This window comes from Eumetopias jubatus, unplaced genomic scaffold, assembly GCF_037043125.1.
Source record: "Eumetopias jubatus isolate StellerSeaLion01/CBP00866 unplaced genomic scaffold, mEumJub1_p1.0 scaffold_9, whole genome shotgun sequence".
NCBI lineage: Eukaryota > Metazoa > Chordata > Mammalia > Carnivora > Otariidae > Eumetopias > Eumetopias jubatus.
Window position 1 is genome coordinate 114,558,802 of NW_028274815.1, and position 21,748 is coordinate 114,580,549.

A 21,748-nucleotide genomic window follows, 5' to 3' on the forward strand; every position below is an offset into this window, starting at 1 on the left:
GGGAGGAAGGAGCAAAGAAACAAAAAATACTTATAAATAAATACGCAGTGCTAAATAAATGCAATAAATAAACACACTATGAGGGCCTCTCTGGGTTCCCGTCCACTGATCCCACTGCCTATGAAGGTGATTTTTGATAAGGGTTTTTGAGGTACATTCCAAAGTTGGGGACTTTGTTTTCATTTTAATTTAACTGTTTAAATTTAATTTAATGTAATTGTAATTTAATTATTTTAATTGTTTAATTGTTCACATTTTCCTCTTAGGTGCTAGAACATGCAGCATATTCCTATGTCCAGGTGGAGGTGATGAATGGACAGGGACAGAAATGTGCCATGCCCGTGTGTGTGCGTGTGTGTGCGTGTGAGGGGGTCCCGGGGAGAGGGCATTCCAGGTGGGGAGAACCCCTAGAACAAAGGCACAGAGAGGCCTGTGAGCTCAGGGAGCCAGGCGAGAGAAAAAAGAGAAACACGGCCAACAGCAAGGTGGGTCCCCGTCGGCAGGAGAAGCCTCAGGCCTGTTCCTCCAGGAGGTGAGGAGCCATCCAACAGGTGTGGGCCAGGCAGGTCTGCAGGGGTTATCAGGGATAACAGAATTGTCATGGTTTGCCAGTCACTGAATGTGCTTCCACAGGCCTTACCTCAAATCAGAGTAGAGTTTGCATCTCCTGTCCACAAGTCTGGACAGTCTCTGGGGAAGGTGGGGGAGTAGAATGTTTTTTTTTTTTTAAATCTTGCTGCCCTAGAGACACACCCATTCTCTGCAGAGGACGTGAGAGAGTGAAGGGCCTGCACTGGGCTACTTGGCTGTGTGCAGAGAGGAGAGTGTGGGCTCCGGGCTCAGCTGGTAGCTATGTCCCCTTGGCCAGTTAGTCCATCTGTAGGGTGGGGATGTAATAGTACCTTCATACTAGGGAATTGTAAGGATTGACGTTCTTGACTCATGGTAAGTGCTCCATAAATGTCCCTTCTGGGACTCTTAGCTCTCCTAGTGGCCTTCCCCCTTGTCTCCTTACCATAAGCCCCCACCTTGTATCTGTGGATTATCTGTCTCCCCATCCCATCTGCTCTTTCTCATTTCATCCCTGATCCCACTTTCCTACTAGTCAAAAACGTGTCTTTGAATTCCTTTCCTTCTGATGCTCTTTGGGAAGAGCCAAAATATCCCACATAGCTAATAAATGGCAGAGATGGGTCTTGAGTCCAGGTCTGACTGACTCTCCAGTTCATAAACTTTGATGCCACACCATGCTCCTTGGGTTTGACACTCGCTGGCTGTGAGAGATTGAGTGTCTTGCCCAAGACCCCACAGCATCAATGACAGAGCTGAGATCCAAATCCAGATCTACCTCGCTCCACATCTGGTGATTTTCTCTTACACTGCGCTCCCCCGTCCTCATACGGAATCCTTAATTGCCCTTTAGAATAATCACCATGCTTCTCCCATCTGGCCATTAAGGAATGAAGCATTTTACTATAGCACTTCATTATCAACTCTCCTGTAGGAATTCTGTGAGGTCATCCAGCAGGAGTCACGTCCAGGTTGTGGATGAAGAAACTGAAGCTCAGAGAGGGAAAGCGACTTGCCCAAGGCCACACAGAATTGGTATATCCAAGACTCCCTGTGCTTCCAGAGTCCTAGCTCAGTGCAAACTCCACACCTTAAGTAAACATTTCCTGATGGGTGGTTGGCTACCCTATGTCAGATGCCAACTTGATGCAGAGACTGGGTCTGGTTGTGAGCAGTACCAGAGAGGGCCTTGCTGCTCAGGGGAAGGAAAGGGAAATAATCTTGTCCTGATGGATCTTCATGACCCTCCAGGTGGTGGCCACCCCAGGAACTCTAATCATCAGCACCAGGATAGTGGGATTGCTGTCAGATTGCATTAAGATGACAATACCTACTTAGGTTCTTTTTTTTTTTTTTTTTAGAGATTTTATTCTTTTAGAGCAGTTTTAGGGTCACAGCAAAACTGAGGGGAATGTACAGAGATTCCCCACATACTCTGTCTCTCCCCACATGTGTGGCCTTCCTTGTTATCAGCATCCCCAACCAGAGCTGTACCTTTGTTACAGTTGATGAACCTCCACTGACACATTGTCATCACCCAGAGGCCATAGAAGTTTACAGTAAGGTTGACTCTTGGTATTGTGCATTCTATGCATTTGGACACATGTATAATGACATGTATCCATCATTATGGTATCATACAAGGAAGTTTCACTGCCCTAAAAATCCTCTGGGTTCTGCCTATTCATCCCTTCCTGTACCCAACTCCAGGCAACCGCTGATCTTTTTACCATCTCCATACTTTTGACTTTTCCAGAATGTCATACAGTTGGAATCATATAGTACATAGTCTTTTCAGTTTGGCTTCTTCACTTAGTAATAAGTTTCCTCCATGTCTTTTCATGGCTTACTAGCTCATTTCTTTTTAGTGCTGAATAATGTTGCATGGTCTGGATGTGCCAGAGCTTATCTACCCAGTGAACAATAACTCCCCATTACCCGCTCCCACCAGCTGTTGGCAACCACCACTCCTGGTGGTCTGTCTCTGTATTTTGACTACCTTGAGTACTTCCTATACTTTGGATCATACGGTACTTCCCTTTTAATGTCTGTCTTACCTCACTTAACATCATGTCTTCAAAGTTCATCAATGCTGTAGCATGTGTCAGAATTTCCTTCTTTTTTATTTTATTTTTTTTATTTACTTACCTACTTATTTTTTTAATTTTTAAATTATTTTTTATATTTTTTGTTTAAAGATTTTATTTATTTATTTGAGAGAGAAAAAGTGTGAGCAGGAGGGAAGGGTAGAGGGAGAATCAGACTCCCTGCTGAGCAGGGAGCCCAATGAGGCACTCTATCCCAGGGCCCTGAGCTGAAGGCAGATGCTTAACCGACTGAGCCACCCAGGCACACTTACCTCCTTATTTTAAAGCTTTATGCCCCCCCTGGGGCTTGAACTCACGACCCTGAGATCAAAAGTTGCATGCTTTACTGACTGAGCCAGGTACGTCCCCCTAATTTCCTTGCTTTTTAAAGCTGAGTAATAGTCCATTGTATGTTTATATCACATTTTGTTTATCCATCCAATAGTCACTTGGGTTGATCCTACCTTTTAGCTATTACGAATAATACTGCTATGAGCATGAGTATACAAATATCTTTTTGGGACCCTGCTTTCAGTTCTTTTGGGTATATATCCAGGAGTTGAATTTCTGGATTACATGGTAACTCTATTTTTAGTATTTTGAGGAATCACCATACTGTTTTCCACAGTGATTGCACCATTTTACATTCCCACAAGCAGTGCACAAGGATTCCACTTTCTGTGCATCCTGACCAACACTTGTCATTTTCTGTTTTCTGGAAATAGCCATCCTAATGGGTGTGAGGTAGGATCTCATTGTGGTTTAGATCAGCATTTCCCGTAACGATTAGTGGTGTTGAGCTTCTTTTCATGTGTTTATTCACCATTTGTAGATCTTCTTTGGAGAAATGTCTATTCAAGTCCTTTGCCCATTTTTAAATCAAGTTGGTTTTTTGTTGTTGTTGTTTTTAAATATTTTATTTCTTTATTTGAGAGAGAGAGAGAATATGCATGAGTGGGGGAGGGGCAGAGGCAGAGGGAGAAACAGACTCCCCACTGAGCAGGGAGCCCAACGCAGGGCTTGATCCCAGGACCCTGAGATCATGACCTGAGCCAAAGGCAGACACTTAACTGACTGAGCCACCCGGGCACCCCGGTTTTTTGCTGTTGTTGATTGTAGGAGTTCTTTATATATACTGGATATAATTTGCAAATATTATTTTCTGTAAGTTGCCTTTTCATTCTGCTAATTGTATAAAAGGCTCTTTCTCAGTGACCACCATGGAGCATTGAAAGTTTTCCTGATAGATAGAAATATATACCTTTCCCCTTATTATATTTTCATGAACATTTCTCTATATCATTAGATGCTCTTCAAAAACATCATTTAATATTCCTTCTTACTGACAGATCTTAGTTTATCTATTCATTCTCCTAATTTTGGACACAATATTTCCCTATTGTAAATGAAGCCAGGATGAACATACTGGTGCTTAAATCTTTAGGAGCATCTCTCATTATTTTCTCACAATTGATTCCTAGAAGTGGAATGGGCTGACTCAGATGGTTCTTAGTCATCATGTTTTTTTTCCTTACAATTTGTGCCAATTTCATCCCATCAGCAGTGGGATAAAAGTGATCTATCTTTGCCAACATTGAGTATTATGCTTTTAAAAATCTGCTAATGTGAAATATGAATATTGATAATATATATTTTTAAGATTTTATTTATTTATTTGACAGAGAGAGACACAGTGAGAGAGGGAACACAAGCAGGGGGAGTGGGAGAGGGAGAAGCAGGCTTCCCGTGGAGCAAGGAGCCCGATGCGGGGCTCGATCCCAGGACCCTGGGATCATGACCTGAGCTGAAGGCAGATGCTTAATGAGCATCATATATAATGGAATCCCCATATATTAATGAGCCACCCAGGCACTCCAATAATATATGTTTTTTAATAGTGTGTTGTGTGTTGCTATGTGCCAGGCACTGTGCTATGCCCAGAGGATACAAATAAGTAAGACAAAACCCAGTCCTGGGACATTGCTTCTGGTCCTAGTTAGTCACCACACATCTAAGACCTCCTTTGGGCTCTGAGATTTTAGTTATCATTGTTTTTTCTTCATCCCCCCATGATTTATGGTGCCTGATAGCTGGGAGAGCAGTTTCCCACTCATTCTCTGGGTGAGTTCTCACAGCGCCCTTCCAGGGGGCAAATAGGGAAATGAGGTCCAGAAAGGTGAACTAACTTGCCCAAGGTCATACAGTCAGTTAAGTGCCTGAGGAGGAAGGAATTAGCAGCCAACTCCCATCTGATTTTCTTCAGAAAACATCAAAGATGGGAATTTAGAAGACATTAGCTCGATGCTTAGCTGGTAGAGCCTTCCTTAGGACCCAGAGCCTCATCCACACTGAACCTGGGCACTCAGCCAAGCGAGAACCATCCAGGTTGTCTCAGGAGCTTGGCCTCGGTCCAAGCCTGGCATTTTGTTTCTTCCTGAAAGAGGCTCTGGGATGCCACCTCCTTGCATTCTAATAAATCATTCCCTTTACAGGCTTTTTTTTAAAAATTGAGATATAACTCACATAATATTATATTAGTTTCAGGTGTACAACATAATGACTTGATATTTGTATATGTTGCAAAATAACTGCAATAAATCCAGTTAGCATCCATCACCACACACAGTTAAAGTTTTTTTTCTTGTAATGAGAACTTTCAAGATCCACTCTTTTTTTTAAGATTTATTTATTTATTAATTTGAAAGAGAGAGAATGAGAGAGAGAGAGAGAGAGAGAGAGAGAGCACGTGAGGGGGGGGTCGGAGGGAGAAGCAGGCTCCGTGCTGGGCAGGGAGCCCGATGCGGGACTCGATTCCGGGACTCCAGGATTATGACCTGAGCCGAAGGCAGTCGCTTAACCAACTGAGCCACCCAGGCACCCCTCAAGATCCACTCTTTTAGCTACTTTCAAATATCCAATATAAAAATCATTAATTATAGTCACTATGCTGTACATTATCTACCCAGGACTTATTCATTCTATAGCTGGAAGTTTGTACCTCTTGACCCCCTTCACCCATGTGGCCCACCCTCCACTCGCCACCTAAGGCAACTACCAATCTGTTCCGTGAGCTCAGATTTTTGTTGTTTGTTTGTTTTTGATTTTGATTTTTGGTATCCACATATAGGTGAGATCATAGGGTATTTATCTTTTTCTGTCTGACTTATTTCATTCACTTTTGCAGTCTTTCTACACAATCCCTTTTCAGACCTCTTCCCTAATGGTATTAAATTTCCTAAAAGATCAAACTTTCTTAACCAACAGGACTCCTTACATTTGCAATTATTGTTTCCCTGGAGGACACTATGGCCCTCAACCCAGTAAAGGAAGGAAAAAGATCCACCATTTATGGAGCACATATTAAGTGCCAGGCACTATCCCACACCATATCTCAGTCAATCCTCACAACAAACCTGAGCAGTAGCATTAATAGCCCCTCATTTTGCTGATGAGGAAACTGAGTCCCAAAGCGTTAATGTGACTTGCACTGGGTCCCTCAGCTCTCTGGCAAGAGGTGGAACTGGGATTCAAACCTAAGACCATCTGGACCCCACAGTCCAGGCTTGTCATTTTTCATAGCCCAGAGCTACACTGTCCATTTAAACTTAAATTAATTCAAATTGAGTAAATACAATTCAGTTCCTCAAGAGCACTAGTCATATTTCAAGTGCTCAGTAGCCACATGTGGCTGGTGGCTACCATATTAGACGCTGCAGACATAGAACATTTCCCTCACTGTGGAAAGGTCTTTTGGACAGTGCTGCTCTCGAATGTCAGAGAGAAGAGGAAATTTGGTGATTTTCCCCTTGCAAGAGGAGCCAGGCCATCTGTCATTTGCCAACCCTGTGAGGAGTCCATCAGAAGTTATTTTCTCTGGGTGAGGTCATAATTAAACTGTCCATGGGTGTCCAGGCTATGATTTACCTTTCTCCTGGTATGGTAGGAGACTGCAAGCAGGCTCAATTCAGTCCAACTCAGGCTAGGTACCAGCAGATCCCTTTCTTCCCTCTCCTCCCGCCCCGAAGCTCCTAGGTGTCCAGTGCCCTCCTCTGTCGCAGAGCATTTGGGATGCCTCCAGCCATTAAAATGGGATGTCCTCACAGGGTAGGACAGATGAGGACTGAGCAAAATTTCATGGCACTGTGGGCTTCGTTCTGGCTGGGTGGTCATTGGGTCATGCTTGCCACTGGGGTGAGTTGAGTGACAATGACGGGGAGGACTGATGGAGCTCCTTGGCAAGGGGATGTCTGGTTATAATGAGCTATTTTTCTCCTGCCTAGCAACTCTTTCCAGTGTTTGGGAATTCTCTTTGTAAATGAAGGCAGAGTCTTCCTGCCACCACAGAAGCCCAAAAGTTCAGATGTTTGCTTTTAAAGCTTCTACTACAGGTAAGAGATAGATATGTGATCAAAGCTCAACCAATCAGAGCTTGGGTTACAGAGAAGCTGGGACTGTGGAGAATCCTTATGAGGAGGGTGGGCAGTGCCCATGGCCAGATGTCTGTGGTGAAAGCTGCACATCCAGTGTCCTCACCAGTCTGGCCAAGTAGAACATGCTCCCACATGACCTGGCTTTGCTCATTCCTGGACACTTCTCGAAAATTCCTGATGATTTTTTGAACTTCCCATTACCCTTTTAATGAATCCTATTTCTGCTGCCTTCAGTCAGAATTGGTTTCTGTTGCTTATGATGAATAGTGCTCACTGGAATTAGAGCAGATCATTTCTAGGCTGGAGTTTGCGCCATCTGGCAGGGAGAGATCTCTTTTCTGGCCCACATGATCTTTCTATATCAGGACCCTTTGTCCCCACCCCATTGGCCTCATTCCCCTTGTTGCATTCCTACCATTACTTCCGTCAAACTTATTTTTTTTAAAGATTTTATTTATTTATTTATTTTACAGAGAGTATATGCAGGGGGAGCGGCAGACAGAGGGAGAAGGTGCGGGGCTCCATCCAGGACCCTAAGATGATTTTCTGAGCCACCCAGGTGCCCCTCCTTCCCTCAAACTTAGCAAATCTCTGGAAACAGGGGGTTGGAAGCTCTGCTCTGACTTACCAAGACTTCTTTCATTCCAAGTCTCCTCTCCAGGAATTTGGGGACTCAGAAAGTCCTTTCCCTATTTTTCTTCTGAAACAACTCCTCCTTGAGCAATAAATGCCTCCCAGTCTGGGTTGGATGGAAAAGGGGTCACACTGAAAAGGAAATGGAACATAATAGTAATATATATAAGAAAAAATTTATCTTGGGCACCTGGGTGGCTCAGTTGGTTAAGCAACTGCCTTCGGCTCAGGTCATGATCCTGGAGTCCCGGGATCGAGTCCCACATCGGGCTCCCTGCTCAGCGGGGAGTCTGCTTCTCCCTCTGACCCTCTTCCCTCTCGTGCTTTCTATCTCTCATTCTCTCTCTCTCTTTCAAATAAATAAATAAAAAATAAAATCTTTAAAAAAAAAAAAAAGAAAAAGTTTATCTCACCACACTAGAGTAACTAACCACCCCAGTTTGCCCAGACTGAGGGATTTCTTGGGACATGAGACTTTGGGTGCTAAAACAAGGGAAGTCCTGTGCAAACCAGGATGAGTTGGTCACTCTACACTTTAGTACTGCTATTACTACTACTCATCCTGTTCCTTCACACAGCATTATACAGCTTGCTGAGGACACAGTCAGCACCAGACTCTCACAACACATCAACAGTGCTTTATCAGGGGTTCTTTTTCTTTCCAATTAAATGAAAAAAAATCTTATTGTTCTTCAAATTTTCATTTCCTTTCATATGAGTGAGCATGTTTTTGTATGTTTAAAAGCCATGTTTTCTATTATTTTTTCTTGGAAATATCTATTCATCCCCTTTCATCCACCTGTTTTTTTTTTATTATTATGAAGCAATAAAGACACCCAGTTAAATATGGTGGATTGATGACATTTATATGAACTCCACTTATATGACAATAAGGAATAAAAAAAATATATCATCCCATGATGATAATGGTACAGGAGGGAGACATTAGTAGTCCCGAAATTTCAGTAAGCTTTTGGCAGACGGAGACAGAGGGCAAGTAGTAACTGACTTAACAGAGGGAGGAAGTTATGACCTAGAGTCTGCAGAAGGGAATATTGATGACTGAAAGGTGAGTCCGGAGTCCATAGAGAGGATGGATGCTAAAGTTGAGGAAATCTCCCAGAGAGTAGGAAAAAAAAAAAAAAGAAAGAAAAAGCCAAAAAGAGAGGAGAATAAGAGGACTACAATGAGAATACTAAGAGCTCATTCCATGAGGTACAACTTCTGACTAAGAGAAGTTCTAGAAAGAGAGAATGGGGGCGGGGGGAATAGAGAGGAGAAAATTACCAAAGAAATAATATAAGAAAATTTCCCAGAACAAAGAGATACAAGTCTCCAGATTGAAAGGACTCAGCTAACACAACAATGAGAAAAAACATTCACTGAGGGGAATCATCATCAAATATCCTAACATTGTGTAGATAAAGACAACAGCCTAAAAGCTTCCAAAGATTAAAAAAAAGAATTAGTCATATACAAAGGAACAGGATTCAGAACAGTGTTAGTGGTCTTAAATGTAGATACCAAAAGAAAGTAGTGCAATGCCTTGAAAATTCCAAGAGAAAATAATTTTCAACCTAGATTTCTATACCCTGCTAAACTATTAATAAAGACATATTTGGACATACAAGGACTACAAATATTTGCTTCCATGCACCCTTTCTCAGGAATCTACTGAAAAATGTGCTACACAGAAATGAAGGAGTAAATCCTGGAATTCCAGTAAAACTGGAAGACACTGGGTCCAGGGAACAGGGAATCCAGTCCAGGAGAAAGACGTAGGAAAGAGCAAATGTGACAGTTGTGTGTTAGGTTTGGAGAGCACCAGTCCAGATTGAAGCTGAGGTCTTCAAGAGAAAAAAAAAAACAAAACAAAACTCATGGACTATTTGTTGTGTCTAAACATCTGGAAAATTCACTGCTAAGCATTTGCCTGATTTATTGACCCTATATAAAAAAATTAACAATAGCTACAAAGAAAACTAATGAAAAAGAAAAAAATCAAGGCAATTATTAATCTTAGAAAATACCAAAAGATGTGGAGGAAATGAAACGTAAACATAAACACATTATTTGATTCAGTAGAAAATGTATTTTTCTTTTTCTTTTTTAAGATTTTATTTCTTAGAGAGACAGTGACCACGAGTTGGGGGGAAAGGCAGTGGGAGATGGAGAAGCTGACTCCCGGCTGAGCAGGGAGCTTGATGCAGGGCTTGATCCCAGGACCAGGAGATCATGACCTGAGTTGAAGGCAGCCGCTTAATCATCTGAGCCACCCAGGTGCCCTAGAAAACAGTATTTGTAGTCATTATAGGGTAAACATGATTTACTGATTTAACTATATTCAATAATGGGTAGGTTAATAGGAGAAGGGAAGTAAACTGGGGCCCAGAGGATGATTCAGAGTTAGGTTTCTTAGCTGGGATCAGCTAACTACTGTGACAAAAACCCTCCACATCCCAATCACTGAATCTAACAAAAGTTTATTTTCTTGTCCATCTTAAATGATGGAAATTGTCTGGCTTCCTGGCCAGCTGTCCTTTAAGGGGTGTCTTATTGATCTCCTAAGGCCTTGGAATCCTTCACTTTTTTTAAGTTTTTATTTTAATTCCAGTTAGTTAACATACAATGTTGTTAGTTTCAGGTATACAATGGAGTCCTTCACTTGAAAGCAGAGAAAGTGTGAACCAGTGTATGGGAAGTTTTTATGGGCCAGGCCTGAGAATGTACACATCATACTCAGTTGGTCAGAAATTGGTCTTAAGTGCAAGGCAGGCTGAGAAGTGTAGTCTAGTTGTGTGTTCAGGAGCAAGGAAAGAGGTTTTGGGGAGCAAGTAGCAATATCTGCTAGAATAGGCAAAAGTAGGGTGTGGGGTAAGGAAGAGCATCTCAGGTATCCATTCATGTAATACTCAACACATATTTATTGAGCAACTACTATAGACTAGGCAAGGTTTTAGGCATGGCAGCTATAGTGGTAAACCGAGACTCTGCTCTTATGGAGCTTTCTGTTTGCTGGGGAATGGCATATGGATTTTATTTTATTTTATTTTTTAAGAAGGCTCCACACCCAGCATGGAGCTGAACACGGGGCTTGAACTCATGAACCTGAGATCAAGACGAGCTGAGATCAAGAGTGAGAAGCTTAAGGTCGAGTCACCCTGGGGGCCCCCAGTATATGGATTCTTATGGGGGCAGGTAGAACCTGGCCTCAGACCAATGTGGCTGGAACAGACTTACAGCAATTTTGTAGGAAGCCATAAGGGTTTTGGATTTGATTCTAAGAGCAGTGGGATTCCATCAAAGGATGTTAAGCTAGGAACATGACATGCTTTGTTTTACCTTTTGAAGCGATCATTCTGGCGGCCTTAGGGAAAAATGGCTTAGCGGGGTAGGGCTGGACATGAGTAGAAGCAGATATTTCGGGCAATCTAGAGGTGAGGGGAGACCGGTCTGGCCTGGTATGATGGCAATGAAGATGGAGAAAGGTGGAGAGACGGGAGAAATATTTGAGAGGTAGATTAAGAGATATAGTGACTGAGTGGGTGAGGGGGTGAAGGAGGGGGAAGAGACAGGAATAATTCCTAGTTTTTTGGCTTAAGTGACTGAGTGGCCCTAAATGGGAGCAGTCTCAGTAGCAGTTCGGGACTTAAGTCAGATAATGTGAAAGCGCTTTAGGAAAGGTCAAACGGCGGCTGAAATCACGTGGCGGGACCAAGGCAGTGAGTTCCATTTTACAGATGGGGAAACTGAGATACGAGAGTCTGGCAGATGGGGGCAGGTAACGACGCGCTCACCTCACACCTCTTGGGTGGGTGAAAGGACTGAGGCGCGTTGGGGACCTACTAAGCGCCAGTACTGTGCCGGGCCAGGCTCGGCTCCGCTCCGCGGGCTTCCCTGTTCGCCGCTCGTGTTCCAATAAAGTTATTGAAATTGACACCGGTTGCTAAGGAAGTGGGTCGCTGAGCCGGGTTGCTAAGGAAGTGAGCGGCCACCGTCTCTCCCCATCCGGGGCAGCGGGGAATGGCTGAGCCCCGGGCTTGCCGCCGCCCCCGCCGCCGCCGCCGCCGCCGCCGCCGCCACCGCCAGCTGTCGGCTCGCGCCGCAGGTGAGTCGGGGAGGGGCCGGGGCTCCCGCGGGGCAGGCCCATCCTGTCCGCCGCCCGCGATCTGCCCGGAGGCCCGCGCGGGCGCCGCCGCCTGGCTCTGGGGCTTCGCGAGCGGGAGCATCCTCTGCCCTGCCTCCCGGGCATCCTCCAGCGGTCCGGGCGGCCTCGCCCCTAGTCCTTCGGGCGGAGGTGCGGCCCGACCCTCAGACCCAGCCGCGAGGGGTCGGGGTCCATCCGGAGGGGTCTGCGGCGGTGGTCAGGGACCCAGCTCTGGAGAGAGGCAGGGAAGCGAGAGCCTGGGGTCCGAACCTCGCCGCTGCCCCCGGCTCACTGTGTGACCTTGGGCAAGTCCCTTCCCCTGTCAGGCTTCAGTTGACGGTTCAGGGATCTCCTAACACTTGCTGCTCGGAGTAGTTAAGATGATGAGGTGTGTATGTTAAGTGTCCTAAATGGGGAGAGGGAGAATTCTTAGGGCACCCTGACATGGGGACCAAGAATCCAGTTTCAAGTCGAGAGTGTCTGAGTTGGAGAGTCTGTATCTCCATTTGTGTGGCCTTGTCTTGGGCAAGTTAATCTCCGAGCCGCCTTTTCTTATCTGTAAAATGAGTTAATGAACCACTGCGGAAAGCCAATGAAACAGGGTATGTCAGGTAGCTTGGCACATAGTTAAGTGTCCAACAAGCTATTATGAGGCATATAGGGTGGTTTGGGTGAGGTTTCCAAGAGATGACTTTAGGACTGGTGGGATTTAAGTGTGCAGAGCACCAGCTCATATGTGTATCCTTTCGCTGTTGACATCCCACCGCCCCCAGTTTTCCTTCTCCATGCTGCTCGGAGCAGGGGAAGTGATGTGGACCGGCACAAGTAGCCCTGGTGGTGGAAACCCTGAGGTCAAGTTCTTGTAGATGACTGAGGTTATGGTCTCATTTTCAAATAAGACCCTTTGGGGGTCTTATTTGAAAGCCCAAATAAGGGCTTTGTTGACCCTTCCAGAGCAAAAGTGTATGTCTTAGGTCTTTTGGAAAGTGCTTAAAGCTTAATCGCTATTTGCAAGTATGTGATTAAGAAGCACTTTTCGGTACATTATCTCACTTAATCTTCACGTAGACTTTTTCGGGTAGGTGGTGATGTTATCCCCATTTCACAGACGAGGAGACTGAGGCTCAGAAAAGCGAATGACTTGCCTAAGAATCTTATCTCTATAAAATGGTGGAGCTGGACACATTGCCAGGTAAATCCTGTATTTTCTCCCCTGTACCCTGATGTCTTTGCTTTCTCAACAATAGCTGTTACAAAGCCACCGGGTATTCTTTTGCTTCTTCTAACTGCTACAGCTTAGAGCCTTTTTTCTCCAGTGGCAAGGAAATAAGATCTTTTTTTTTTTTTAATATTTTATTTATTTATTTATTTGACAGAGAGAGACACAGCGAGAGAGGGAACACAAGCAGGGGGAGCAGTGGAGGGAGAAGCAGGCTTCCCACTGAGCAGGGAGCCTGATGTGGGGCTCGATCCCAGGACCCTGGGATCATGACCTGAGCCGAAGGCAGACGCTTAACGACTGAGCCACTCAGGTGTCCCAGGATCTTTATAAGATCTATAAGATCTTATATAAAGCTTCATTTAAATAGATACCATCCAAAGTGTGGACTTCAAAAAAAAGCTGGCATGTTTAAAAGGGGGCTTCTCTGTCCCTCAGTCCCCACCTCTTTAAAATGAAAGAAGAGGGCTAAGTGACATCTGAAGGCCCTTTCAGTGCTGTTGTGCAATTCTGATTGCAAGCTATGGAGCCCGGCTGTCTGGATTCAAAGCTTGCCTCTGCCACCTCCAAATGCCACTGGGCAATTGACTTCATCTCTGTGCTATGGCTTCCTCATCTGTAAAATGGGGATAATAATAGTGTCTACCATGTATGGCTGTGGTGAGGATTCATTTGAGCCCAATACATGTAAAATGCCTGGCATGTTTGATAAATGTCAGCCATTATTATTAGGGCTTAACATAGCACCTATACTATATTTTATATTCTATTTACGGTTGGTGAGTGACTAAATTAAAGTATGTGCTCATAGGACCAGATTTGTCAACCTCAGAAGCTCACTACAAGCTTAAAACAGTAGCTGTCACAGTATAACATAAATGTTAGTATTATTACAGGGTGGCCTCCAGGAAACTGCAACCCCATGCCAGAATGGGTTGCAAAGAAAGATGAAAGCTGATGGTAGGAAGTCAGGTTTGGTAGCCCAACTCCCAATTCAATAAATGTGTACTAAATTCCTCTGTGCCAAGCACAACAGAAGATGTGGAAATCAGTCCCCACGCCGTATACTTCAAGAGCCTCCAAACTTAATTTGCATATTACCGGTTTTGGAAATGATTTGAGGTTTTTTTTTTTTTAAGATTTTATGTATTTATCTGACAGAGAGACACAGCGAGAGAGGGAACACAAGCAGGGGGAGTGGGAGAGGGAGAAGCAGGCTTCCCGCGGAGCAGGGAGCATGGTGCGGGGCTCGATTCCAGGACCCTGGGATCATGACCTGAGCTGAAGGCAGACGCTTAACGACTGAGCCACCCAGGCGCCCCATGATTTGACTCTTTAAATGAATTCCTATCTTGTGTTTACCCCTACTGCAGGATAAAGCTGCTGGTTCACATCTCTTCTTTTGTGTCCCTAGGCTTCTGTTGGGTGCTTGAGTTAGAAGTTTCATTTTGACAACTGATGTGTGGGTTCCTGAGAAAGAGCCTTCTCTTGCGCTGGTTAATAATACATGCTCTCTGTACAGTGCCTAGTGATTCACAAAAGTGTTTAAGTGTGCCTTCACTCATTTGGTATTATTAGTAGCCCTACGAGGAAGAATAAGGTGCAGATTTAAAATCCCCATTTTTCAGTCAAGGGACGTGAGGTAAGAGAAGCCATGCTGCTAGTAAGTCGTCCATTTCACCTGGGCATTGGGTCTTCCAGCTCCAAGTTCAGTGCTCTTGCTCTATACTACCTCAGTTTTATTCATGCCACATTTGCTGAGCATCTCATATGTGTCAGGCCCTGTTCCAGCCTGGAGATATGATGGTTCAGAGGTAGATGAGGTCCTTGCTTTCATGCAGTTTACATTCCAGTGGCAGTAACAGAGAAATAAACCAATAAATGAACAGGTAATGTGGATAGAAATAAGGACTGTGAAAACACTGAAACAGTGATGTCAGAGTAACTTCTTATGGGGATTGGGGTGCTGCTACTTTGGATGGTCAGAGAAGGCCTCTCTAAGGGGGTGACTTTTTTTTTTTTAAGATTTGTATTTATTGAATTTAGAGAGAGTTCGCAGAAGAGGGGGAGGGGCAGAGGGAGAGAGAATTTCCAAGCCGACTCCCCACGGAGCATGGAGCCTGACGTGGGGCTTGATCCCAGGATCCTGAGATCATGACCTGAGCCAAAATCAAGAGTCGGACACTTAACTCACTGAACCACCCAGGCACCCCTAAGGTGATGACATTTTTGCTGAGATTTGCTGCCCGAAGGGGCCAGCCATTTGGAAATGTGGCCGAAGGAACAGCAAGGGTGAAGGCTCTGAGGGAACAAACTTGGTAAGTTCTGGGAACTGAAAGAAGGCTCAGAGTGGCTGGAGCAGGTGAGTTGGAGGTGAAAGGAGAGGGAGAATGGAGAGGTGGACTGATGGGGAGGGGTGAGACGTCAGATCATACAGGGCTTGTAGGCTAGAGTAACTGATTGTGATTTGATTTTAAAAGCTTGGGAAGCCACTGAAGGCTTTAAGTAGGGGAGTGACAATAGTTTATTTTTTGGTTGTTTTTTTTTTTTTAAGATTTTTATTTATTTGAGAGAGTATGAGAGAGAGAGAGAGCATGAGCTGAGGGGAGGGGCAGCAGGAAAGGGAGAAGCAGATTCCCTGCTGAGCAGGGAGCCTAAAGCAACTCTAGCCCAGGACCCTGGGATCTGATCTGAGCGGAAGGCAGACGCTTAACCTGTTTTTTATTTTTTAAATCACTTTGGCCTCTGTGTGACTAATGAATTTTAAGGGGGATAAGCATGGCAGCCAGAAGGATAGTTAGGAGGCGAGTAGAGAGGTGATGGTGGCCTGCTAGAGGGGTAGCAGTGGAGATGAGTACAGGAGGGTGAATTGGGGATGTGTTTTGGAGGCAGAACCGCAGGATGGTGGTTGGGAGAAGAGCCGAAGGAATCAAGGATGACTCCTGGGTTTTTGGCCTGAGCAGTTAGGTAGATGTTGGTGGTGCCATCTGCCTCTAAAATGATGAAAGAACTTTTTGGTAAGGTGCCCTGTGAGGAAGAATTAGCAATGGCTTACTCTGAACTTGCTGGAGGGTCAGAAGACACAAACATCATACCTTCTAGTCCTTGGGGAAGAGATCCCAGCTTATGCCGCAGGAGGACAGCCAGATGGGTCTCACTGAAGTCCCCACCTTGGACATCCACAAGCCCTGCTTGTCTTACACTCTGGCTTTTGGGCAGTTTGTGGAGTGGCAGGCGTGGACTTTGCCAGGGCAGTGCCCATCTGTCTCATGCTGTTGGCATTGATGTCCTGACTTGAAATCTTGGCAAATGAAGGCTGGAAGGAGGCTGGCCAGCTCTGGGAGAGAGAACAGAATCATTACTAGTGAAGCTCACTGTCGGTGCCTCACATGGCCACAGTTTTCCTACCAAAGTGGTTCTTTCCTTGGCCATCAAATGACATTTCTAAAGTTTCAGGGCTTTTGATATGGGGATCCCTTGAAAAGCTGTTGTGTTCTGCCAGAATTCCTAGAGGATCCTTACATGGAGTATCTCTTCTGAGCAGGAGAAGTCAAGCCTTTTTTTCATATATGCTAATAATTGCTCTTGTAAATTTAGTTTACAATGTTGTAAGTTCCATGCTAGGAATAGTAAGACTGATAATCCCACCACCTCCACTTATAGAGCAGTTTAGAATGCGCTTTCCTATGAATTTTTATTTACTAATTCCTGTCAGTGGAGATCACGTGGAAGATGTACTGTCCTCGGTTTACAGACATTGAGATGCTAAGAGGTCATTTGTTTTAGTCCATAGTGTGAGGCACCTGCTAGGTGCTGGGTTAGGTAGATCCTTGCTGCTCAGAGTGTGTTTTGCGTGACAGAATACCCATGTCCCCTGGAAGCTTGTTCAAAATCTGGGCCTAGATCTAATACACCAGGCTGCATTTTACCAAGACCTCCCGGTGTGTCCTGTGCAAGCTAAAGCTTCAGGTGCACTCATTTGGTAGTAAGTGGCAAAACTAGGCCTTGCCCATGATAATGATAATAAAAGTAATAGGAATAGCTACCGTTTTTTGAGCCAAGCACTGTCATTAAGTACTTGAGACAGGTTGTCTAATTTAGTCCTCAAGGCAACCCCGAACATGGGTACTGTTAGGAATCCCACTTTCCAGAAGAGGAAAGTAGAGGCACACAAAAGTAAAACGACTTCCCCAGATCTGCTGAGTCTGAGGCCATTGCTCCTTCTACCACTGAGCTCATTCATCTTTCAGGCGGGCAGTATATCCCTTGCTGTCTTGTCGAGATCCCTTCTCTTCTGTTCCTGGGTAACCAATGTCAAATGCTGATGAAAAAGTGACTTCAAAGAATGTTTGAGGAAATCAGGGGCAAAACCCTTGAGCTATTTTAACTGAACTTGGATGTCAATCACTTGACCGATAGTCAGTAAACAGATATCCAAGTTATAAGATAAGCCACCTCTCACACTTCTTAGCAGCCCAACACTCAAGGCCAAAACAGCTGACTTGGGTGGGAACTGTGAGCTTGTACTGAGTCATTTGGCCCTACACTGTTTCTTGATGGTGGTGATAACATCTGTACGGCTGAGAAGAGGGCAGCCCAGGTCCCTACCCCCCACTGACTGCCTGCGAAGGATTCAGTTTTGTGGTGCCTCAGTTTTCCCTCTCTGCCCCGTGGGCTCATTATTTTCCTTTCAACATTTCCTGATCTCCCCAGAGTCTTAAAAAGATTTCTTGGTCAGGGTGTGCCATCACAGGAAATTCTGGTGTGAAAAGAGGTAGGATCTGGGCGGTTGGGGCAAGAATTTTAGCAGCAATTGTGCCACTTGCTGTATGATCTGGGGTAAGTAACTCAACCTCTCTGGCCCTCAGTTTCTGTATACACAAAATAAGGACCTGGACAGCCTTCTAAGGCTCTTCCAGCCCTGCCTGGAAGACTGAGTGGGGAGTCAAGTGGTATTTTCTTCTTCCTTGGTGACTTCATGCTGGGCTTTCTCCCAGACCTTCTAGGGTGGGGCTTTTCGAGCATATTTCTTGGCAGCCAGAGATCATTGATTGCAATCAGCTCATCTTATCAGCGTCACATCTGCACTGCAGCTCGGCATGTTCATGTTTAAGGCTCAATTAGTCATGGTGACACATTGTGTCTCCTCACTTTGTCACACAGCAGGCGTTGAGCTCTTCACACACAGGCAGATCTATCTTTAGTATGCTGATTTATTTAAATCAGGGTTTGCATTAGAGAGCACCCAGTGATAATTGTGGTGGGTGTGGTTTTATTTTTAAAGTTTTTGGCAGGATATTTGCAGCACTTGCATTTTGTCATATTTGAGCACGGTGTATAAATGGAAGCGGGTCCAAGGGAACTAGAAACTGTAGGAGATTGTTGGGAGTTGAGACATGACATGCTCTTACCTACTCTGGGGTCCTTCATATCACCTTCAGCAGTGGTTCCAGGAACTGCTTGCTTTGGGGCTTTTGTGTGGGAATAAAGTAAATAGAAACTAAAAGCTCATAGCACGGTTTCCCTGGTATAGTGGATTGCAGTAATCATTACTTTATAACACATTTCACTAACCTAAGCAAAAAAAATCTAGCTAGTAAATCACAAAAGATTCCATTCAGGTGAGATGAAATATCAGTTCGGGTTACTTAAGATAACCGCAAGAAGATAGTTCTTGGTGGAAATAGTTACTGGTTTTGCAAGATCTGCAGTAACGAGTCAGATTCTAGCCTAAGAAATATATTGTGTTTTTCTTTCCTTATTTCTTCAATTGCCAGCATTTTAAATTAATTATTTGTGTATTTCCCAGCATTTTTTAATAGAATTTTTTTCCTCATTATAAAAATAATGAATTTCTGTTGAGGAAAAATGAGGAAAGTCCTGAAAAGATTAAATAAGAGGGGCACCTGGGCGGCTCAGTCGTTAAGCATCGCCTTCGGCTCAGGTCATGATCCCAGGGTCCTGGGATCGACCACTGCATTAGGCTCTCTGCTCCGCGGGAAGCCTTCTTCTCCCTCTCCAACTCCCCCTGCTTGTATTCCCTCTCTCACTGTCTCTCTCTGTGTGTCAAATAAATAAATAAAATCTTAAAAAAAAAAAAGGATTAAGATTCACTTTGGGGTGCCTGGCTGGCTCAGTCAGTGGAGCGTGCAACTCTTGATCTCAGGGTTGTGAGTTTGAGCCCCATGTTGGGTATGGAGATCACTTAAAAATAAAATCTTTAAAAAAATGCTTTTAGGGTGCCTGGGTGGCTCAGTTGGTTAAGCGACTGCCTTCGGCTCAGGTCATGATCCCGGAGTCCTGGGATCGAGTCCCACATCGGGCTCCCGGCTCAGCAGGGAGCCTGCTTCTCCCTCTGACCCTCTCCCCTCTCATGCTGTTTCTCTCTCTCAAATAAATAAATAAATAAAATCTTTAAAAAAAGTGCTTTAAAAGATTCCCTTTAAATCCTACCACCCAGAACTAATCACTGTAACATTTTACTATCCAAAGGCAAATATATCCTAAATATATTTTTTCTCTTGGATGTACAGTTACCTATTTCCCCTACTGTTGTCATTTAAGCTAGTTTCAATATTAAATATTATAAATAATGCTACAGAGAACATCTTGATTGTCTTTGCATAAACCTTTGCATTTCTGACAATTTCTTTAAACAAGATGATTTAATTGTTAAAAATTTTTAATTATAAAGGCAGCCTCCTTAGATAATGTTTTTAACAAGGCAGTGTCTAAATAAAGTTGCAAAAGCAGACATTATTACAATTTGGTGGCAAATGTGAAAATGGTATCCTATCTCAATTTCAACACACTTGTCTACTTGCAGGTATATTTTTAGATAAATGTACTCAAAGCAGACTTTTCATTTTCCATTTGGATATGTTCATTTAACTTCGTAACCCTGTTTCCATGTTTATGGTAAACTCTCCCTAGCATTAGGCGTTTGTTTCCAGCTTTTTATAATCACATATAGTGCTCTAATGAACATCTCTGCTTCTCTCTCAGCCTCATAAGAGAACAATTCTAAATAAATCCTTTGGGGAAAGTTAGAACTTGAAAAAGTTCTAAAGGAGAAGTGTACGTTTCCTTCTTAAAATTTTATTAGGAGCGTCTAAAATAATTTTTTAAAACTCCAGCTTTATTGAGATATAATTCACATACCATAAGGATTTTTGAATAATTTTTCTCAGTCTTCTTTGTTGCTTCTCCTTAATCCACTTTTCTTTTTGATACAGAATTCCCAATGTTTAAGACCCAGAACATGGGCCTATTTCAACCCTCCATTCCCTGAACAGGCTGTTGGTTGGTGACATTAACCAGAAATGCTCTACATACACTGTCAGGTTTGTGCACTGTGTGAGCTATGAGAGCACACATACCATTGTGGAACTGGACAATGAACCATGACAGTACTGGTGGACTTTTGGAGAGGGTTTTTTAAAAAATATTTCCCTCATCATATTACTGAAATAAATCCTGTAATTTATAGGAAATTCTGCTTCATCGACTTTGGGAACTGTTTACTATAGAGGTAGCATATGTAGGCAGAGCCTCTCCAACATTAATGTACACACGAATCACCAGAAATTTTGATAAAATGGGATTTTGATTTGGGGGATCTAGATGGAGTTAGATTCTGCAGAGTTAAACTAGGTGGAACAGGAGAAGATTTTCGGTGGCACTCAAATACAACATCCTAAATTACATTGAATGGCATGGTGAGCGTTATTCCCCCCCTTTTTTTTAAAGATTTATTTATTTATTTGAGGGGAGGGAGGGGCAGAGGGAAAGGGAGAGAGAAACTCTAAGCCGACTCCACGCTCGGCATGGAGCACGGAGCCCAAGCAGGGCTCAATCTCAGGACCTTGAGATCATGACCTGAGGCGAAACCCAAGAGTCGGAGGGACGGAGGGACGGACGCACGCTTAACCGACTGCACCCACCCAGGTGCGCCGAGCATTATTCCCTTTTAAGCTCATTTGTTTCTTCTAAGTATGTCTAGAAGAATATTTGTTTGGTTCCTGTCTGTTTCTTAACACTTGCTAAGCTGGCTTTCTCACCAAGAGAGATCAGACCTCAGCTCTTAGGGAAGCTGCAGAATCTAGCTAGAATTGAGTTACGTTGTGTGTCCTTATATTTATTTTCATAGTTACCTTCTATTTACAGCAAGTGATACTGGTTTTCTATTCATGTCAGTGATATAAAGTTTCTTTTAAAAAATAAATTTGGGTTAGGGGCACCTGGGTGGCTCAGATGGTTAAGCGTCTGCCTTTGGCTCAGGTCATGATCCCAGGGTCCTGGGATTGAGCCCTGCGTCAGGCTCTCTGCTTAGTCCAGAGCCCCTTCTCCCTCTCCCTTTGCCTCTCCCCCTGCTCATGTTCTCTCTCTCTCTCTCTGTATCTCTGTGTCTCAAATGAATAAATAAAATCTTAGGAAAAAAATTGGGGTTAAAAGAAAGTAGACTTAAGGAAAAACCTTGAGTAAATAATAGTACAGGTGATGCCTGGAAATGGTAAAAAAATGTGAAGAGACAACCCGATGACTGATATCTCGGGCTGGTGTAGAAAAAAGGCCATGAACTTTGGAGTCAGGTAGACCCGGTTTCTGTGTATTTTGCCACTTATTAACTTGGTGTGCCATGTTACTTCCCTATTGCCATCTC

At 44.0% G+C, this 21,748-nt stretch overlaps 1 protein-coding gene across 4 annotated transcripts in view; it reads left to right on the plus strand.

Moving 5' to 3' along the window:
• The window catches only part of KIF3B (kinesin family member 3B), a 61,458-nt gene that overhangs the window by 9,804 nt on the left and 29,906 nt on the right, over window positions 1-21,748 (plus strand). The window contains exons 1-2 of one of the 4 annotated variants that reach the window (XM_028118532.2): window positions 11,736-11,828; window positions 12,950-13,059. The exons of 1 other annotated variant lie outside the window; for it this stretch is intronic. The gene's annotated coding sequence lies outside the window, so the exon portion shown is untranslated. Of the gene's footprint in view, window positions 1-11,735; window positions 11,829-12,949; window positions 13,060-21,748 lie in introns of those variants that run through there. 2 more of the 4 variants (XM_088026744.1, XM_028118535.2) reach the window with 2 other exon arrangements.